This window comes from Onychomys torridus, chromosome 3, assembly GCF_903995425.1.
Source record: "Onychomys torridus chromosome 3, mOncTor1.1, whole genome shotgun sequence".
Taxonomy (NCBI): domain Eukaryota; kingdom Metazoa; phylum Chordata; class Mammalia; order Rodentia; family Cricetidae; genus Onychomys; species Onychomys torridus.
The window spans coordinates 57,807,154-57,823,386 of record NC_050445.1 but is presented as its reverse complement, the minus strand read 5'-3'; positions in this window follow the sequence as shown (position 1 = coordinate 57,823,386).

Sequence of the window (16,233 nt, the reverse complement as noted above, 5' to 3'; positions counted from 1 at the left end):
AAGAAGGTATATTCTTTTTTGTTTGGGTGGAATGTTCTGTAGATATCGATTAAGTCCATTTGAGTCATAACATCAGTTAAGTCCATTATGTCTCTGTTAAGTTTCAATTTGGCCAATCTGTCCAGTGGCGAAAGTGGGGTGTTGAAGTCTCCCAGTATTAATGTATGGGGTTTTATATATGATTTAAGCTTTAGTAATGTCTCTTTTACATATGTGGGTGTCCTTGTATTTGGGGCATAAATGTTCCGAATTGAGACTTTATCTTGGTGGACCTTTCCTGTGATGAGTATGTAATGTCCTTCATCATCTCTTTTGATTGATTTTAGTTTGAAGTCTATTTTGCTGGATATTAGGATGGCTACACCAGCTTGCTTCTTAAGACCATTTGATTGAAAAGTCTTTTCCCAGCCTTTTATTTTTATGAGGTGTCTGTCTTTGAATTTGTGGTGTGTTTCTTGTATGCAGCAGAAAGATGGGTCCTGTTTTCATATCCATTCTGTTAGTCTGTGTCTTTTTATAGGTGAATTAAGTCCATTGATATTAAGGGATATTAATGACCAGTGATTGTTCGTTCCTGTTGTTATTTTTATATTTTGGTGCTAGAGTGTGTGTACTTCTCTTCTTTGGGGTTTACTGCTGTGGTGTTATCTATTGCCTGTGTTTTCATGGGTGTGTCTGCCTTCCTTAGGTTGGAATTTTTCTTCTAGTGCTTTCTGTAGGGCTGGGTTTGTGGATAAGTATTGTTTAAATCTGGTTTTGTCTTGGAAGGTCTTGTTCACTCCATCTATGATGATTGAGATCTTTGCTGGGTATATTAGTCTAGGCTGGCATCCATGGTCTCTTAGTGTCTGCATTCTATCTGTCCAGGTCCTTCTGGCTTTCAAAGTCTCCATTGAGAAATCAGGTGTTATTTTAATGGGTTTGCCTTTAGAAGTCACTGGGCCTTTTTCCTTTGCTGCCCTTAATATTCTTCCTTTATTCTCTATGTTTAGTTGTTTAATTATTATGTGGCGAGGTGACTTTTTGGGGGTGTCTTGTCTGTTTGGTGTTCTATAGGCTTCTTGTATCTTCATAGGCATTTCCTTCTTTAAATTGGGAAAGTTTTCTTCTATGATCTTGTTAAATATATTTTCTGTGCCTTTGAGTTGGTATTCTTCTCCTTCCTCTATCCCTATTATTCATAGGTTTGGTCATTTCATGGTGTTCCAAATTTCTTGGACATTTTTGGTCATGACTTTGTTGGTTTCAGTGTTTTCTTTGACTGATGATTCTATTTCTTCTACCGTATCTTAAACACCAGAGATTCTCTCTTCCATCCCTTGCATTCTGTTGGTTTTACTTGCCTCTGAAGTTCCTGTTTGTTTACTCAGATTTTCTATTTCCAGCATTCCTTCTGCTAGTGTCTTCTTCATTTTTTCTATTTCCCTCTTCAGGTCTTGGACTGTCTCCCTTGCTTTTCCATAATTTTCTTTCAAGGACTTATTGTTTTCTTCTGCTTTAATTGTCCTTTCCTCTAGTTTTTTTATAGCGTTCTTCCCATTTTTTGTTTGTCTGTTCCTCTACTTTATTTTTGATTTCTTCTATATAAGGCTCTAGCCTCTTCATTATGTTACTTATAAGGTTGTTTTCTTCTCCTTCTTCCATTCTGTGATGTTCAGGTCTAGCTGTCGGAGAAGGGCTAGGTTCTGGTGATGCTGTATTGCTCTTTATTTTTTTGTATGTACTTCTGCCTTGATGTCTGCCCATCTCCTCACGAGGCAATAAGGGTGGCATTTTTGCCTGTTAGTTGCCATAGAAAAACATGCTAATGGCATTAGAGCATACATAGCAATAGAAACAGCAGGAATACATTTGGGTTTTTTAAAGATTTTAAATGTGAAGATTAAATATTATGAAATGTTTTAGAAGAATAAAATCTAATTCTACTGACCTATTGGGAAAACAATATTTAAATACTATAACTCCATATGAGAGAACATATCTCCAATGTTTTAATGTTGCATTATTCAAAATACATTTTCCTTCAAATTCAATTTATTGTCTTTTTTGTAAGGTTTTCTCAGGATTCAATAATACATCAAGTAATCAGCATGTGTTGCATTTTTCATTTAATGCTTAATTCCCAGTAATAACATACTTGGTATTACCTACATATATAAATTAATTACAAATAGCTCCAGATTTTGTCTTTGGGGATAATATAATCAAGTATTGTGAATGATCATTTTATAGAAAATTATTTTTTCTGTAGTTATTTATTTGTTTCCTTCTGGGTGACATGTATTTTGACATAGTCTTGGGATGCAGAACACCTAACTTTTATTAAAGAAACAAGTCACTTTCCAAATTCCCAAGTATGCTGGCTGTACATTCTAATAAAGTAGTCTACAACAGAAGCATGGGATCATTCATGGATATAATGATAATTACAATGTACTTATGTAAAAATTATGTTTTTATATATTCAGTAGAAAAGTAACATGAGAAACAGTAACATTTATGATGGAGTTAAAATTATCAAGTACCTAGAAATAAATCTAACAATGCCATGTTCTCTAGGCTGAAATATTTAAACACAAGTGGAAGAAATTAAAGAAGGTGAATGGCTTGTTCACCCCGTCAGTATGAACTGACAACTCAGCTGTGTCTCAAAAAGGGAGTTGTGTGGAAGATGAATGAATTTTGCTGCAAAATAACAGCGGCTTGTATTGAAGTCCTTCTATGGGGGACTTCATAATGGCTCCAAACAACCTGTCTGACGTCTAAACCTTTAAATTTGAAGACTGTGGATCATATATCCAAAGTAGCAAGGAAGTTAGCTTAGATCATGCAGAGCCCTTTTTGTTCTGTATCCCAATATAATTTATGTATTGATAGTTTTATATTTAGTATTTGAAAATTTTATACATTTATGTAATGCACTTTAATTATATCTACTTCCACTCCCTATCCCCAACTTCCCCTCCCTGCCCCACCAAGGACATCTACTTACAAATTCACAAATTTAAAAGAAAATAACTTACTAAACCCAATTACTGTCCTTTGCACAAGAATGTAGTTATATACTGGGGTATGGGCTGCCTACCAATATCGACTACACTCCCAATAAACCACCAGTTGTTAATAATTCTTAGGTATTAGGCCCTTCCCACTCCATTGCAGAATTATTTTTGTGTTCGATATTAGTTCCATAATTTTCAACATGCATAATTGATTTACACCATTTCTCCCCCTCCACATCCAGTCCCACCCTTCCCTCATCCTCTCATTCTCATTCAAATTCATGACCTCTTCTTAAAATTATTTTTTGCATACATACGCATAGGTATACATGCCCACTGTGTCCATTCAGTGCTGCCCACATGTGTATGTGTTAAAGGATTACCACTTCAGAGCAGATAACTTCTCAAGAGGCTTTTCTTAGAGAAGATTAATTCTCCCTCTTTCAGCTCCTCTTGTAGTAGTGGGTTCTTATAGAATTTCCCCTTCTGGGATGATATCTCAGTTGTTGTTATCATGCAGGTCTTGTTTTGGCCAAGCATACTATTGAGCTTTTGTGGGTGCAACATCCCTATCATTTATGGAAATAACTATGTCTTGTATCATATAGCCTGGTCGTTAGACTCTCACAAGTAGGTGGAAGTATTCCCATTGGGAGTGGGGAACCATCTGTCACTGGAGATGGGGAAACCACTTCCATTGAGAAGGCAATTTCCATTGGAAATGAGGCAAAATCCTATTAGACTTACATAATTTAAAATGTGAGGAATTCTTATTACATAGTAAAGAATCAACCATGTTCTTCTGGAGGATGAAAATTCCCTTGATCTTCTCCCTACACTATGAATCCCAAACAAAGTGGTGTATCTCAGTGTAACTTTAAAGCCTCAAGAATTAGGTGGGGGAGGGTATTAGTATCTGTTAAAGGATAAGTAATGAGTGTTCCAACCCATCCAATTGTAGTGGGAGTCTAGTGTTTCTCTTCTTGTTCTGTTAATACAGTTAGAAAGTGAGCTCAAGAATTTTGGGAAGGGAACTGGTTTTATTGAACTTACCAATTTAGAAACCTAATTCGCCTGGAAACACCTCCATAGATTTGTCCATTATTTTTTAACTGAATACATGGATACCCTGCAATCAAGTAAAAAACAATGAGATGCACAATTGCTTTTTTAGGTGATAGTAATAACAGCATGGAAATAAGCTGGTAGGAATTTTCCAAGAGAAGAACTTATAATAAAGACAAGAATAGTCGCCAATATGGAATAAAAGAAAACATTTGAAAACTAAAATTAAACAAATAGTGCTATCATTAGCCAGTCAGAATTTCTTGCAAATTAGCAATAGAAAAATGAATACTCAATAGAAGAATAGGCAAAGATAACAAATTACTAATTAGTGAGTACAGAGATGCAAATTGTAAAATATGTTCATCTTTTCTATTCATTAAAGAGTTTACAATGACAATACATATTTTCAATTATAATTTCAAAAGATAAAATTAAATAATTGCCTCAGACTTCCACATGATTATTTGCTAGTATGTCCAGATTGTTAATATATAATATTATATCATTGAATATCTTCTCAGGTAACTCAGAAAAATTCTTACAAAAATTTGGGGATTTAGCTCAGGGGTAGAGCATACTGGCAAGCACAAGGGTTTGGTCCTCAGCTCCAAAAAAAAAAAAAAGAAAGAAAGAAAGAAAGGAAAAAAAAAACAAAAATTTATTTCTATGCTAGCTAAAAGACATATGATCAAGAAATTTGAAAAACAGACAACTCAAATATTCACCAAAAAGTACTTGGTTCAATAAATTACTTCCATTCAAAATTCAAAACAGTGTTTGGAAGATTGGTGATGTAGACAATATTTCTAGAACTTACATGTAAATGAACAAAAATGGAATGTATTGAAATTTACTGAAAGAAATTTCAGGCAGGTTCCATATGTAGATTATATCTATGAGTAAGTGTGGGTATTCCTTCTTAGCAAGTAAGTAGATCTCACCACATGGGTCATTTTGTGTAGATCATATCGGGGTAGACAGACAAACATTTAATGTTATAGTAAATTTTACAGCATAAGTCATTTTTCTTGAGACTGACCTCTGTGTAAGGCATGATGAGCAACAAAGAATATATTTTTACTATAGATTTAAATTAGCTACTACAAACAATTGCATTTGTTTTCATATAGATAAGTCATCACTGCCATACAAAAAAGTGATCATAGATATATAATCCCATTTTCATGAAAATGAATTAACAAGCACAGATGTTATAACACATAATGTTTCATTTTTGAAATATGCAACAATGGAAACAATTAGTGTGTTATATATATATGTATATATGTATGTGTGTGTATATATCCTCGATTTTCATGTAGGAATGCAATATTTGAAAATATTAAAAATATATAGGAAATGTAAAGTCTGTCTTTTATCCTTCTCATTAAATATAAACTATCTACATTACATGCAAAGTAGGATAAACACTCTGAAGCAAGTTTGTAACTTCTAAATTCATAGTGATGGTGCGCACTGGAAAACCTAGTTCTCAGAATTTACTCCAGTTATTCTACTGACAAGAACAATATCAGACACCTCCATCTCTGAGAATAGAACCATTACTTTTTCTCAGAAACCAGTTTATCTCTTTTAAAAATCCAATCTCTCTTCATTACTGACACCTGAACATGTTGTCTATTTAGCCAATTTTCTAGGCCAAGAAAAACAACAGTTCCACAGTACACTCTAAATCTCCAGACCCCAGAAGATTATATCAAATAGATGAGGTCCAGAATTGAGGCTTTCCAGGGAGTAGTAAGAGCCATTTTGCCTTGAAGGTGTCTCTGCTTTTAAAACTAAGTGATGTGAACTTCCTTGGAATGCTTTGTTACTGAAGATTAGGAAGATCCATTCTCTCTTGAGGCTGATGATTGCTTTCATTTAGGGAGGAGATCATAATTCAAGCTTGAAAATTTATTACTATTATTACTTTCAATGACTAAAGTGAAGCTTTAAAAATTGAACATTCTATTTTCATTGCCCAAGGATAAATAATGAAGGTGATTATAGAATGTCAGCTTTATAAACATTTTCACCAGAGAAGACCTAGAAAAACAGCTGACAGGTAAATGTTGACCTTCAATGGTACTTTTATTCCTTGTCTCAAATGATGAATACTTTTAGCTCTGTTTTCTTTTTCACATAAAAGTCCTCTTAAACATTCCATGAGTTAATAACAACCCCAACTGTCCCTTGAAGACATTTTAGCAACTGACTTTTAGGTAAATGTTGTCTTGTTCTAAATTTAAGAGTTAAAATGCCTTTTATTTTCACAAACATCCCTAGAATTTGAATTCTATTTCTAATTTTGAAACATTTAAATGATATATTATTCCACTAATAACAGTTTCCACACTATCAAACAGAAATTATAAATGTTTTGTGACAAAAAATGTATTAAAAAAATGAAAAATAATTCTAATCTTCTTTATATATGAACATTAAAGTTATTTTTATTTTCATTAATAATTTTGCAAAAGGAAAATAAAATAAACTGCAAATCTGTACATTTTCTTGCAAATATTAGCATTTCATATTATGATTTAGGTTAATATTACTCATTTTTATCTTATATATACCTAGATACTAAACAGTTCATCAGTTCATAAATAAAGTGACAAACTTTATATAGAATCTACAAATGTCTTCAGAAATACAGTATTGTGTAGTAAAGCTAATCTAAACCTCCTCTGTTTGTATCTAAGCTTATTTCAAATTGTTTTCTTTATATTTCTAAAATTATTATATGAACTGGTAACATAAAAAGGTATATTCTCACTCTGCCGGAGTGTTAGTAATTAGAATAATTAATGTGTAACATGTTCAAATTTATTTTATTTAAATATCCTAATCCAATGTTGTTACATATGACACTTAGTTTTAAAACTGTTTGCAATTCAGTGAGTTAACACATAAAAAGTAACATGAAGTGTCAAAACATAGGCTCTAAAATTAAATTCACTTCATCATATTAGATAAGAATATAAATTTTACATATATTTACAATGTATTTATATATTGTATTTATTGCATCTCAAGATTTAGGTTTACTTGCTGGCTCACATTAGGCAATGTGCTTCAGTTTCTGTAGGTTTCAGATTCTTTGTTGGCAAAACAGATATACTACTTATACAATATTTTGATATTTCCTAGGTTTTGTGTCATTTTCCATTTTTCTTTGTGGCATCCAAATTGCTACACAGAATGTTTCTTGGAGACCATGGTATCCTGGAAGCATTTCTTTAGGATACTTCTTCTTATGAGAAAAAAAAAAAAATCCGTGGAGACAGGTCTTTTCTCTAGCCCTGAACCTAACAATACCCTAAAGGAAACATGTGTGTATGGACAAATCAGAGGCAGGACTAAGACATTCTACCCAGATAAAGAAACACAAAGCAGAGTGCATGCTCACTGTCCATATTGATCACAGCAAAGACGCTGGGGAAAAATGCTGAGCAGAGAACTGTGGTATAACCTAGTCTCTTATTCCTACAACCTAAACACAAAAATGTTTTAGGTTTCTGCCTATTTTTTCAAACCTGGTTTCCAAACCTTTCCTTAATTTATAATTACCTCCCCATGACATACTCTTAAATAATTTAGATTTGCTATATATTGTTTATAGTCCCTACTCTTCTATAGTGAAAGTCAAAATTAAATGAAATAATCTACCTGTGATTTTTGCAAGCAAAGGCTGCATTGTACATAATTTAGCAATAGTATTTGATATAGTAGTTTTTGAATGATGACATTTTTTTTTATTGAAAAAAGTTTCTTCATGAAATATATTTTGACAGGTGGGGCCGGCTCAGTGTGGCTGTCAGATTTCACCATGTGTGGTTCCTATGGCCTCCTGAGGTGACAAAGACCACAGACATCAACACAGACCCCAGCTGCAGCTGTACCATGGACCCAGACATGGCCCTGGCAGCAGCTTGGCCTAGACAACATGTGGCTCCAGGTGGAAGCAGTGACCACTCAGATCTGGATGGCTCTGGCAGGCGCATCACTCCCAGACACCAACAAGGGCCCAATACCACCCTTCTATATGACTTCTGGTGACTACACAGGCCTCAGACTTAAATACAGATCCCAGCTAAGCCACCATTGCCCCAGATGGCAGTGCATGCCACTCAGATGGACGTGGCCCCAGTGGCAGCATGGCCCTAGGACGCTAACATTGCCTCAGACCTCAGGTGTCTACATGGCCTTCAGTGGTAGCAGAAGCCTCAGACATCAACATAGACGCTGGCTATAATAGGGCCACAGGCCCAGCTTCAGCTGCAGCTCTGGCCCAGATGTCATCATGGCATGGGGAGCATTGCAGACCTGTATGGCCCAGGCTGCATCATGGCCCTCAGACACCGTCATGGACTCAAGTGGCTGACCTGTCCCTGGGCATCCACACAGCCCTTGGTGGCAACAAGAGCCAATGATATCAACCCAGACTCTGGCGGCTATGGAGTAACAGACACAAACATAGCCCCAGGCACAGCACCAGCAACCCAGATCTGCATTGCCAAGTGGCTGACACCCTTAAGGGTAGGCCCCATATTCAGCAGTATTCAACCAACACAAAATGAATTCAATGGCATATTTGGTGGTCCCTTGTCTCATAATGATAAGTTCAGGCATTTTTATTATCATTTAAACAATTTTTAAATTTAAATATATTTGGATCAAATTCTTTCCAAGAGCAAAGTGAACTTGAATAAAAGAGATAGGAAGGGAAGGTGGAGTTATTATGATATGTTTTGTATTCCAGACTTGATTTTAAATACATTTGCTTTTCTTAATTTAAATATCAACAAGTTAAAATTGAAAAAGAAGCAAAATAGTTAAAGAAATTGTGGCAATTAACTATTTGGTATTCTTATCTATATACCTGAAATGTCTATAATACCCTGTAACTTAAGTGTGTAATTCTAATGAGTTGCAAACTAGAGAAAAAAGACAATTTATTAACTATTGCTTGTAATAATATCATTGGTAATTTTTGCTTCATCTTTAGAGTTGAGATTTTCAGCGGAACAATGGAGAGGTCTGAGACCTATAATATTCTTTGAAGCCCCATCATACTGAATTTTATTTATCTATTAAACATGCATATATCTGTTTAAATATAAACACATATATTAGATATTTAGAGTTATAAACTTATGAGTTTTAGTATTTATGTACTCAAATATGTTGAAATAAATATATACCCACATACATATTATATAAATATGTTTGTCATGTCTATTACTTAAGAAATCCTACCAACACTGCACCTGGGTAAACTAGATATTTCTCAAGGGAGAATGGAAAGAAAACATTGCTTCCATATGACCATGAGAAAAGAAATATTAGCATCTAAACAAAACAGGCTTCAAAGTTTTACTAAATTGAAGTAAGTAAAAATGCTTATCCTTTTGGACTGATTATAATACTTAAATAAGTAAAAATCTATAGGCAATTTAATGATACTGATGGATCAGGTTTTAATTTTGGAAATTATAATTTTTTTCGTCACTGAGTTTTTCTTTAGTGTGTCAACACTATGATAAGGACATGCCATGTGTTTACTCTAGAAGATAAATGAAGAAAGGAAAGAGTCCTGGAACTCCTTAGTTCTTACCTTTAGGCAATATTCATCAAGAGTTTTTAAATGCACATTGAAAATATATATACATTTCCTTACAAGGACATCTGATGCAAAGACAATTTTCTAAATTGTATCATCCCTTTAATATTTAAATTAAAATCACACAAGAATAGCCTATCAAAATCTAAAATTACAATCTATACAAGGCTGCATGGGAAAATCTATTTCAATATTTAACAGAAACAGCAAAAGATGTTTTTTAAAAAGGATGGTAAGTGGAAACTGTGAATTTGAAAAGACATGGATACAAAAACTAATGATAATCCAAGTTGTTATTTTTTGTGTGGTGATCAGAATATTTTGAGAAATTCTTGAGATTTGGTTATATGGACATAAAGTATTGTCCTGTTGAGGAATCTAGGAATAAATAAAACACTTGTGAACACAGCAGCTTAAATGGATGGAATAAAATTAATTTATATAATTAGGTAAGCAATACATAATGATTTATTATATTCTTAACAAATATTTGTGTATTTAAAATAGTAATAATAAGAAATGGAAAGTAAAAATATTTATGTATTTTATATATTATTTCAGACATCTAGCTTTAATGTTTAAATAATTTAAATCTATTTTTATATAATATAAGTAATATTTATATTCATCCTCTATATGTGGTATATGCATATTTGTATATATAATGACAGTCCAAGGTTGCATTCTTTTTTGTTTTTATGAAAATAATTGCATTTTAAAACAAAGTTTCAGGATGACATGAAACTAGAAAACAATATTATTGGCAATATATTGAGAAACTTGAATCGCAATTGTCTATGTCACTAGCAAAAAAAAAGCAGAGGTCACTATGTTCCTGGAGTAAAATGTACAGTTCTGTCTCATACACCTAGGCTTCTAACTCTTGTAACAAAACCATTAATAAAGTTGATAGAAACCACACACACTTTGGAAATCTATATTGTAGTTCTAACTGCACCCAGCTTCTAACTTTGCTGTGAATATGCTGATTACGTATTGGAACATTAACTGGTTAATAGTAACAATCACTCTCTAACCCATGAATGCAAAGGTTAAACAGTAAATGTTGAAGGCAGATAAATTGGTTAAATATTGTGTCCTGTACATAGTAGATATGAATACTCAGATATGTATTTGGTTTTTCCTAATTCCAATCTGCTACTCATATAATTGCTGATGATAAAATTATACATATCGTTCAACACCTGACATATAATCAATACAAAGTAGTTATTATTGGTAGTCATTGCTTTGGAGTTAGGATGTTTCTGAATGAATAAAAAAAACTATCATTTGGTACAAACTGATTTCAAAAAAATAAATTTAAACTCTTAGGCGATAATTTACCAGAGATTGGGGAGTTGGCTCAATAGGAAAGAGTGGCTGACACAAAGCTGCTGACCTGAATCACCTCCCCAGGACCCACATGGTAGAAAGAGAGAGGTGATTTTTGCCACATGCCGTCCAACCTCTAGCCACGTGCCCACCACATACACACATTCACAGAAAATAAATAAGTATAATGAAAAAGAAACAATTTCTATCTTTAGTCATTTGAGTTTATTTCATCTCAAAACCACTGATAGAAAAAATAGATGAACTCACAGGGTGTATGAAATAAATGGGCTCACCCCTAGAAAGTGCAGTCTTGAGGGAAAATGGATATAATGATTTGCCTGGTTAATTGCCACATTATCACAATGCTTCCATGCAAGTTACTATAATTCATTCTGATTGCCATGCTGTCAGTCTCTGTTCAAAATTAAGCTAGGATCCAAATTAGCACATTGTTTGAAAATTCTTCTGGATACGTTATAGATCTGTGTGCATATATCCTGCTGCCACTGCCATCTTATTCCAAAGATGTCATATTCCTGGCTCACACACTACAGAGCTACTGTTTTCAAGACTGCCTAAAAGTGAGAAAAAACTGTGATGATTTTTAAATAAATTTTTATGCCTAGGATTGAACCTATTAGTTTTAATTTGACTGATCATGGGTTGAACTAAAGCCTTGATATTCAAAGTAAAGAATAAATAAACACTCAGAAGATGTTCTTTGGTGATAAAGCTTGAGGTTTTGTTATGAAACATGAGTTACTGAATCAATAGTTCAGATAACATCTGTGAACTAGAGAAAAATGAAGAACTGGTATTTCAGGAAAGAACTTCTAAATAGAACTTACATTTGACAACACCCACAAGGGAATCATATTATATTGCTTAATATGATTTGCCTGAAAAAAAAACACAAGTTTTCCACTTCAGCAATATTTTGTAACACTATATGATGCCATGAATTAGAAATTAGTAGAAAAAAAAAAAGAAACTGAGAGAGGTAGTATTCAGACAGTTTTTAAGTTATCTAACGCTTAAACAGAGAAACTCAAAGCAAAATGTCACTAAAATGTCAGGAACAAGACAAGGGACATCAACTTTCTCCATACCTATTCATTATAGTAGAAGTCATAGCTAGAGTTTTATAAAGATTTCAGGTTTTATTAAAGTTCTGTGATTCTGTATAGTTGAATTTGGGATTAAACTCAGAACCATCTATACCCAATATTTCTTCTCATTGAAAAAATTTGATAATACATATAAAAATTATAAAAAATATGTTGGTCTTTTTGAGCATCAAGAATGTTTAATTAACAGATTACCAACCTATAATTTTATTCTATTATAAGTAGCTCTATATTATATTTATTTAGAGCAGGTATTTTAAAGTGTACAAGTTGGTAATTTTTCTCATGTAAATAAAATACTTCCATATATGATAAACCAGATAAGATTTAATTAGGCTTTTCATCATTAATAATTTCTTTCTCCTATTTGCACATCATTTTGTCTTCCAAATTTTATTTTTTAACAACTTTCAATTTGACATGAGTATTGATTTATAAAAATATTAATATAGTTCATAATTCTTCACTTAGCTCTCTTATTAATATATGCTATGTTTTTACTTCAATTGAGTAAGGACTATCCATGAAAACAATTTGGAATTCTAGCTGAAGAATACATACATTCTCTTCGCAATTATTTTTATACAGAAATGTATTTTTGCAGCACTGAGTTACAATTTGTTCTGTAACAACAGTAACAACCATTTGTAAAGTCATTGTGCTGTAAAACTTGATGCAACTTTGACTACTGGCAATTCTCCATTAGCTCTCTCTTTCCCCAATACCCATCATTTTGGAGGTATTGATGTGTTTGGTCTGTTTCTTTCAGTTAACTGATCTGCCTCTGTGATACACACCCATCACTGCATTTGTTCCTATTGTGCAGCTGTGGTGTAGAGGGGCTATTTCAAACAACTTTAGTTTGCTTTACCTTCATCTTGCACATTTATCATACACAGTCTTTGAATTAAGCTATTTCCCTGAATATGTCTGTTTTATCAAGTGGCAGTATCTGGAACCGAGCAGAGGGCTTTCCCATGCTTATACTCTGGAGTTCTGAAAGTTATAGATTCTTGGTTCTCAAGGAAGGGAATGTATTTGTATGTAACTAACTGCATATATCAAATACCCATAACATTATTTGTTTGCTTCATTCTCTAGTCCTTTTATTATATGACATAATTTACATTATATTTTACTATACATCACAGAAGTTCAGTTGCCATATAGTTACTTCATGATATGGTAAGCACTAATATTTAGATTTGAAATTATAAATTCTAAAAATTGATAGAATTTATATAACAAAGTTTAGCCCCAGTAGTAAGAGTAGATCTAAATCAATTAGTGAAATAAAAAAAATCTGAAGTTTTCAGAATAAGAGTTTTACTGAGAGTATTATCAATAACTCTTGGCTTTCTTTACAATCTAATTATTGACATATTTGCAAAAGTTATACTTCATCCCTATAATTAAATAAGTCATATATATGTATATGTGTATTTTAATTAATTTTATATAGTGATATAAATTAGAATACAAAACACCTAACTTATGATTTATAATAGTCAGACATGCATTAAAAATCAATATGCACTGGTATCTATGCATAAAATTCTCATTTCCTCTGCATACTTAATGAAAAGAGTTTATTCATTTCAGTATTCAATTGACATAGCTGAGCACCTGAGTCAATGACAATCATGTTTCTAAAACAAAAACATATGAATTCATCATTCTCCAAAATTCTTTGATTTTTACTTACTGAGTTATTTCATATGAAAACACTTTGCACTACATTATTAGTTGAGTTTTTTTTTAAATCAAACTCAAAAGTTCAAAATGTAACTGTTTTTTTTTTTAATGTTCAAACAGAGATTAGCCTTAAGCACAGTCAAGCTAATACCAATGTAGAATGACTTTTTCTGTATCTGTCTTCCCTAATAGCCTGTTACATAAACCTTGGGGAGCAAGTAATTTTTCATAATGATAGTAATTGTAATAGAGTTTAAAGTGGCTGAAAGCCAAGGTCATATCAAGTTTTTATGTCTAAGAAATAGAGAGATAAAGACAGGAGGAAACAGAAAGAGAGAAGAAGTAAGGAAAAAAGCAAACGCATGAGTTACAACATTCTAGACATAGAATGAGAGTTAAGTACATCAATTTGAAGACTGTCAACATGACACTTGCATCCTAGTGGTTATGGAAATACATGATAAGGTTTGTTAGGTTAGAAATTAGATCATATTTAATTGTTAGTTTTCTTTCTAACATTCAAACACATCTTTACAGAATCATAATGAGGAAACTCAGTGAACTCTAACCTCTATTGCATCTTACCAGTTGGAAGCATTTGACAAAATTAATTCTGGTAGACTACCTGGTCTCTTTGCCTTAGGTTTCAAAAAATGGTATTACTTCTCTCTCTCTCTCTCTCTCTCTCTCTCTCTCTCTCTCTCTCTCTCGTTCGCTCGCAGTTTTTGCAGTTTTTTTTTTTATTTTGAGACAGAGTTTCTCTGTGTAGCCCTGAATGTCCTGGAACTCACTCTACAGACTGTGCCTGCCTCTGCCTCTGAGTGCTGAGATTAAAGGTGTTCACCACCACTGCCCAGCCCATGTTAATTCTTGTATCAAGAAGTTTACCTAGCAGAGCATATAGTATAACTATAATTTAACTTTCTTAGATACTTTATATGGGTCATCAACATAAAAAATCAACTACTACTGATCCTGATTCTTTCAGAGAGAAATAGGTAACTTGTTACGTTACTTATTCAATGTCATATCTCTTGTGTTGTCTGATGACTACAATGAAAAATCATCCTGCCACTATATCACCAAAGAATCCTAGAAGTATAAACGCATATCAAATTCCATTAGATCCTCCAGCGGCCCATGCATTAAAGGCTTTAGGTCATTGTGATTAGAGCCTTAAAATAGATTTGGTGACACTGGCTTCATGGCTCCTAGTGTAAGTAGTCAATCTCAGTACTGACAGAATACACTGCAGTAGCAGAGCCACAGTACATTGGCCACTGGGTGTGATTGAAAGTGCCAGAACCAAATGTCACCTTTTCTCCTTAAAGGTTAATTATTTTGTGTATCTCATCAATGTGCCAGAAAGCTGACTAACATACTACCAATACTTTTAAATACCTCAGAGTAATGGTTTGTCTAATCAGACCAATGGTTTACTGAGGAAAACAACTGTGACATTGTTTGTGGCTGCTCAAAGGCTTCCCTCCAAGTCATGCAATGTGGCACAGTTTTTAGATTAGGATCTAGCAAAGGCATGTGGCACATTGGACATACTCAGGATGTCCTCCTCCTCCTCCTCCTCCTCCTCCTCCTCCTCCTCCTCCTCTTTTATAACTGTCATTATAAAATCAAAACACCATGACCAAGCCAGGCAGGCAGATCTCTGTGAGTTCGAGGCCAGCCTGGGCTACCAAGTGAGTTCCAGGAAAGGTGCAAAGCTACACAGAGAAACCCTGTCTCAGGGGAAAAAAAAAAACCCCACCATGACCAAAAAGCAAGATGAGGAGGAACAGGTTTATTTGGCTTACATTACCTTATTGCTGTTCATCATTAAAGGAAGTCAGGACAGGAACTCAAACAGGGCAGTATCCTGGAGGCAGGAGCTGATGCAGAGGCCATGGAGGGAAGCTACTTACTGGCTTGCTCCCTATGACTTGCTCAGTCTATTTTCTTACACAACCCAGGACCACTGGCCTAGGGATGGAACTACCCACAATGGACTGGGCCCTCCCCTACCAATCACTAATTAGGAAAATGCTCTACAGCCATTTGAATTGAAAAATTGAGGGTTGTTTTTTTTTTTTTCTCAACTGAGATTCCCCTCTTCCAGATAACTCTAGTTTGTGTTTCAAGTTGACATGAGACTAGCCAGCACAGTAATTTTATAAAAGTTGGTATAGGAAAATGGTGTTTTATATTCTAAAAATATGCTACGTTTAATATAATATGGGGAAAGTCAGATTAAATCTTAGCAGATTACATTTTAAGAGTGAATAAATTATAAATTTAAACTTCCTTGAAGAAATGACACTAACTTTGTACAGTTAGGGACTTTCTTCCATAATCAATAAAATGATTGTAAAGAAAATTT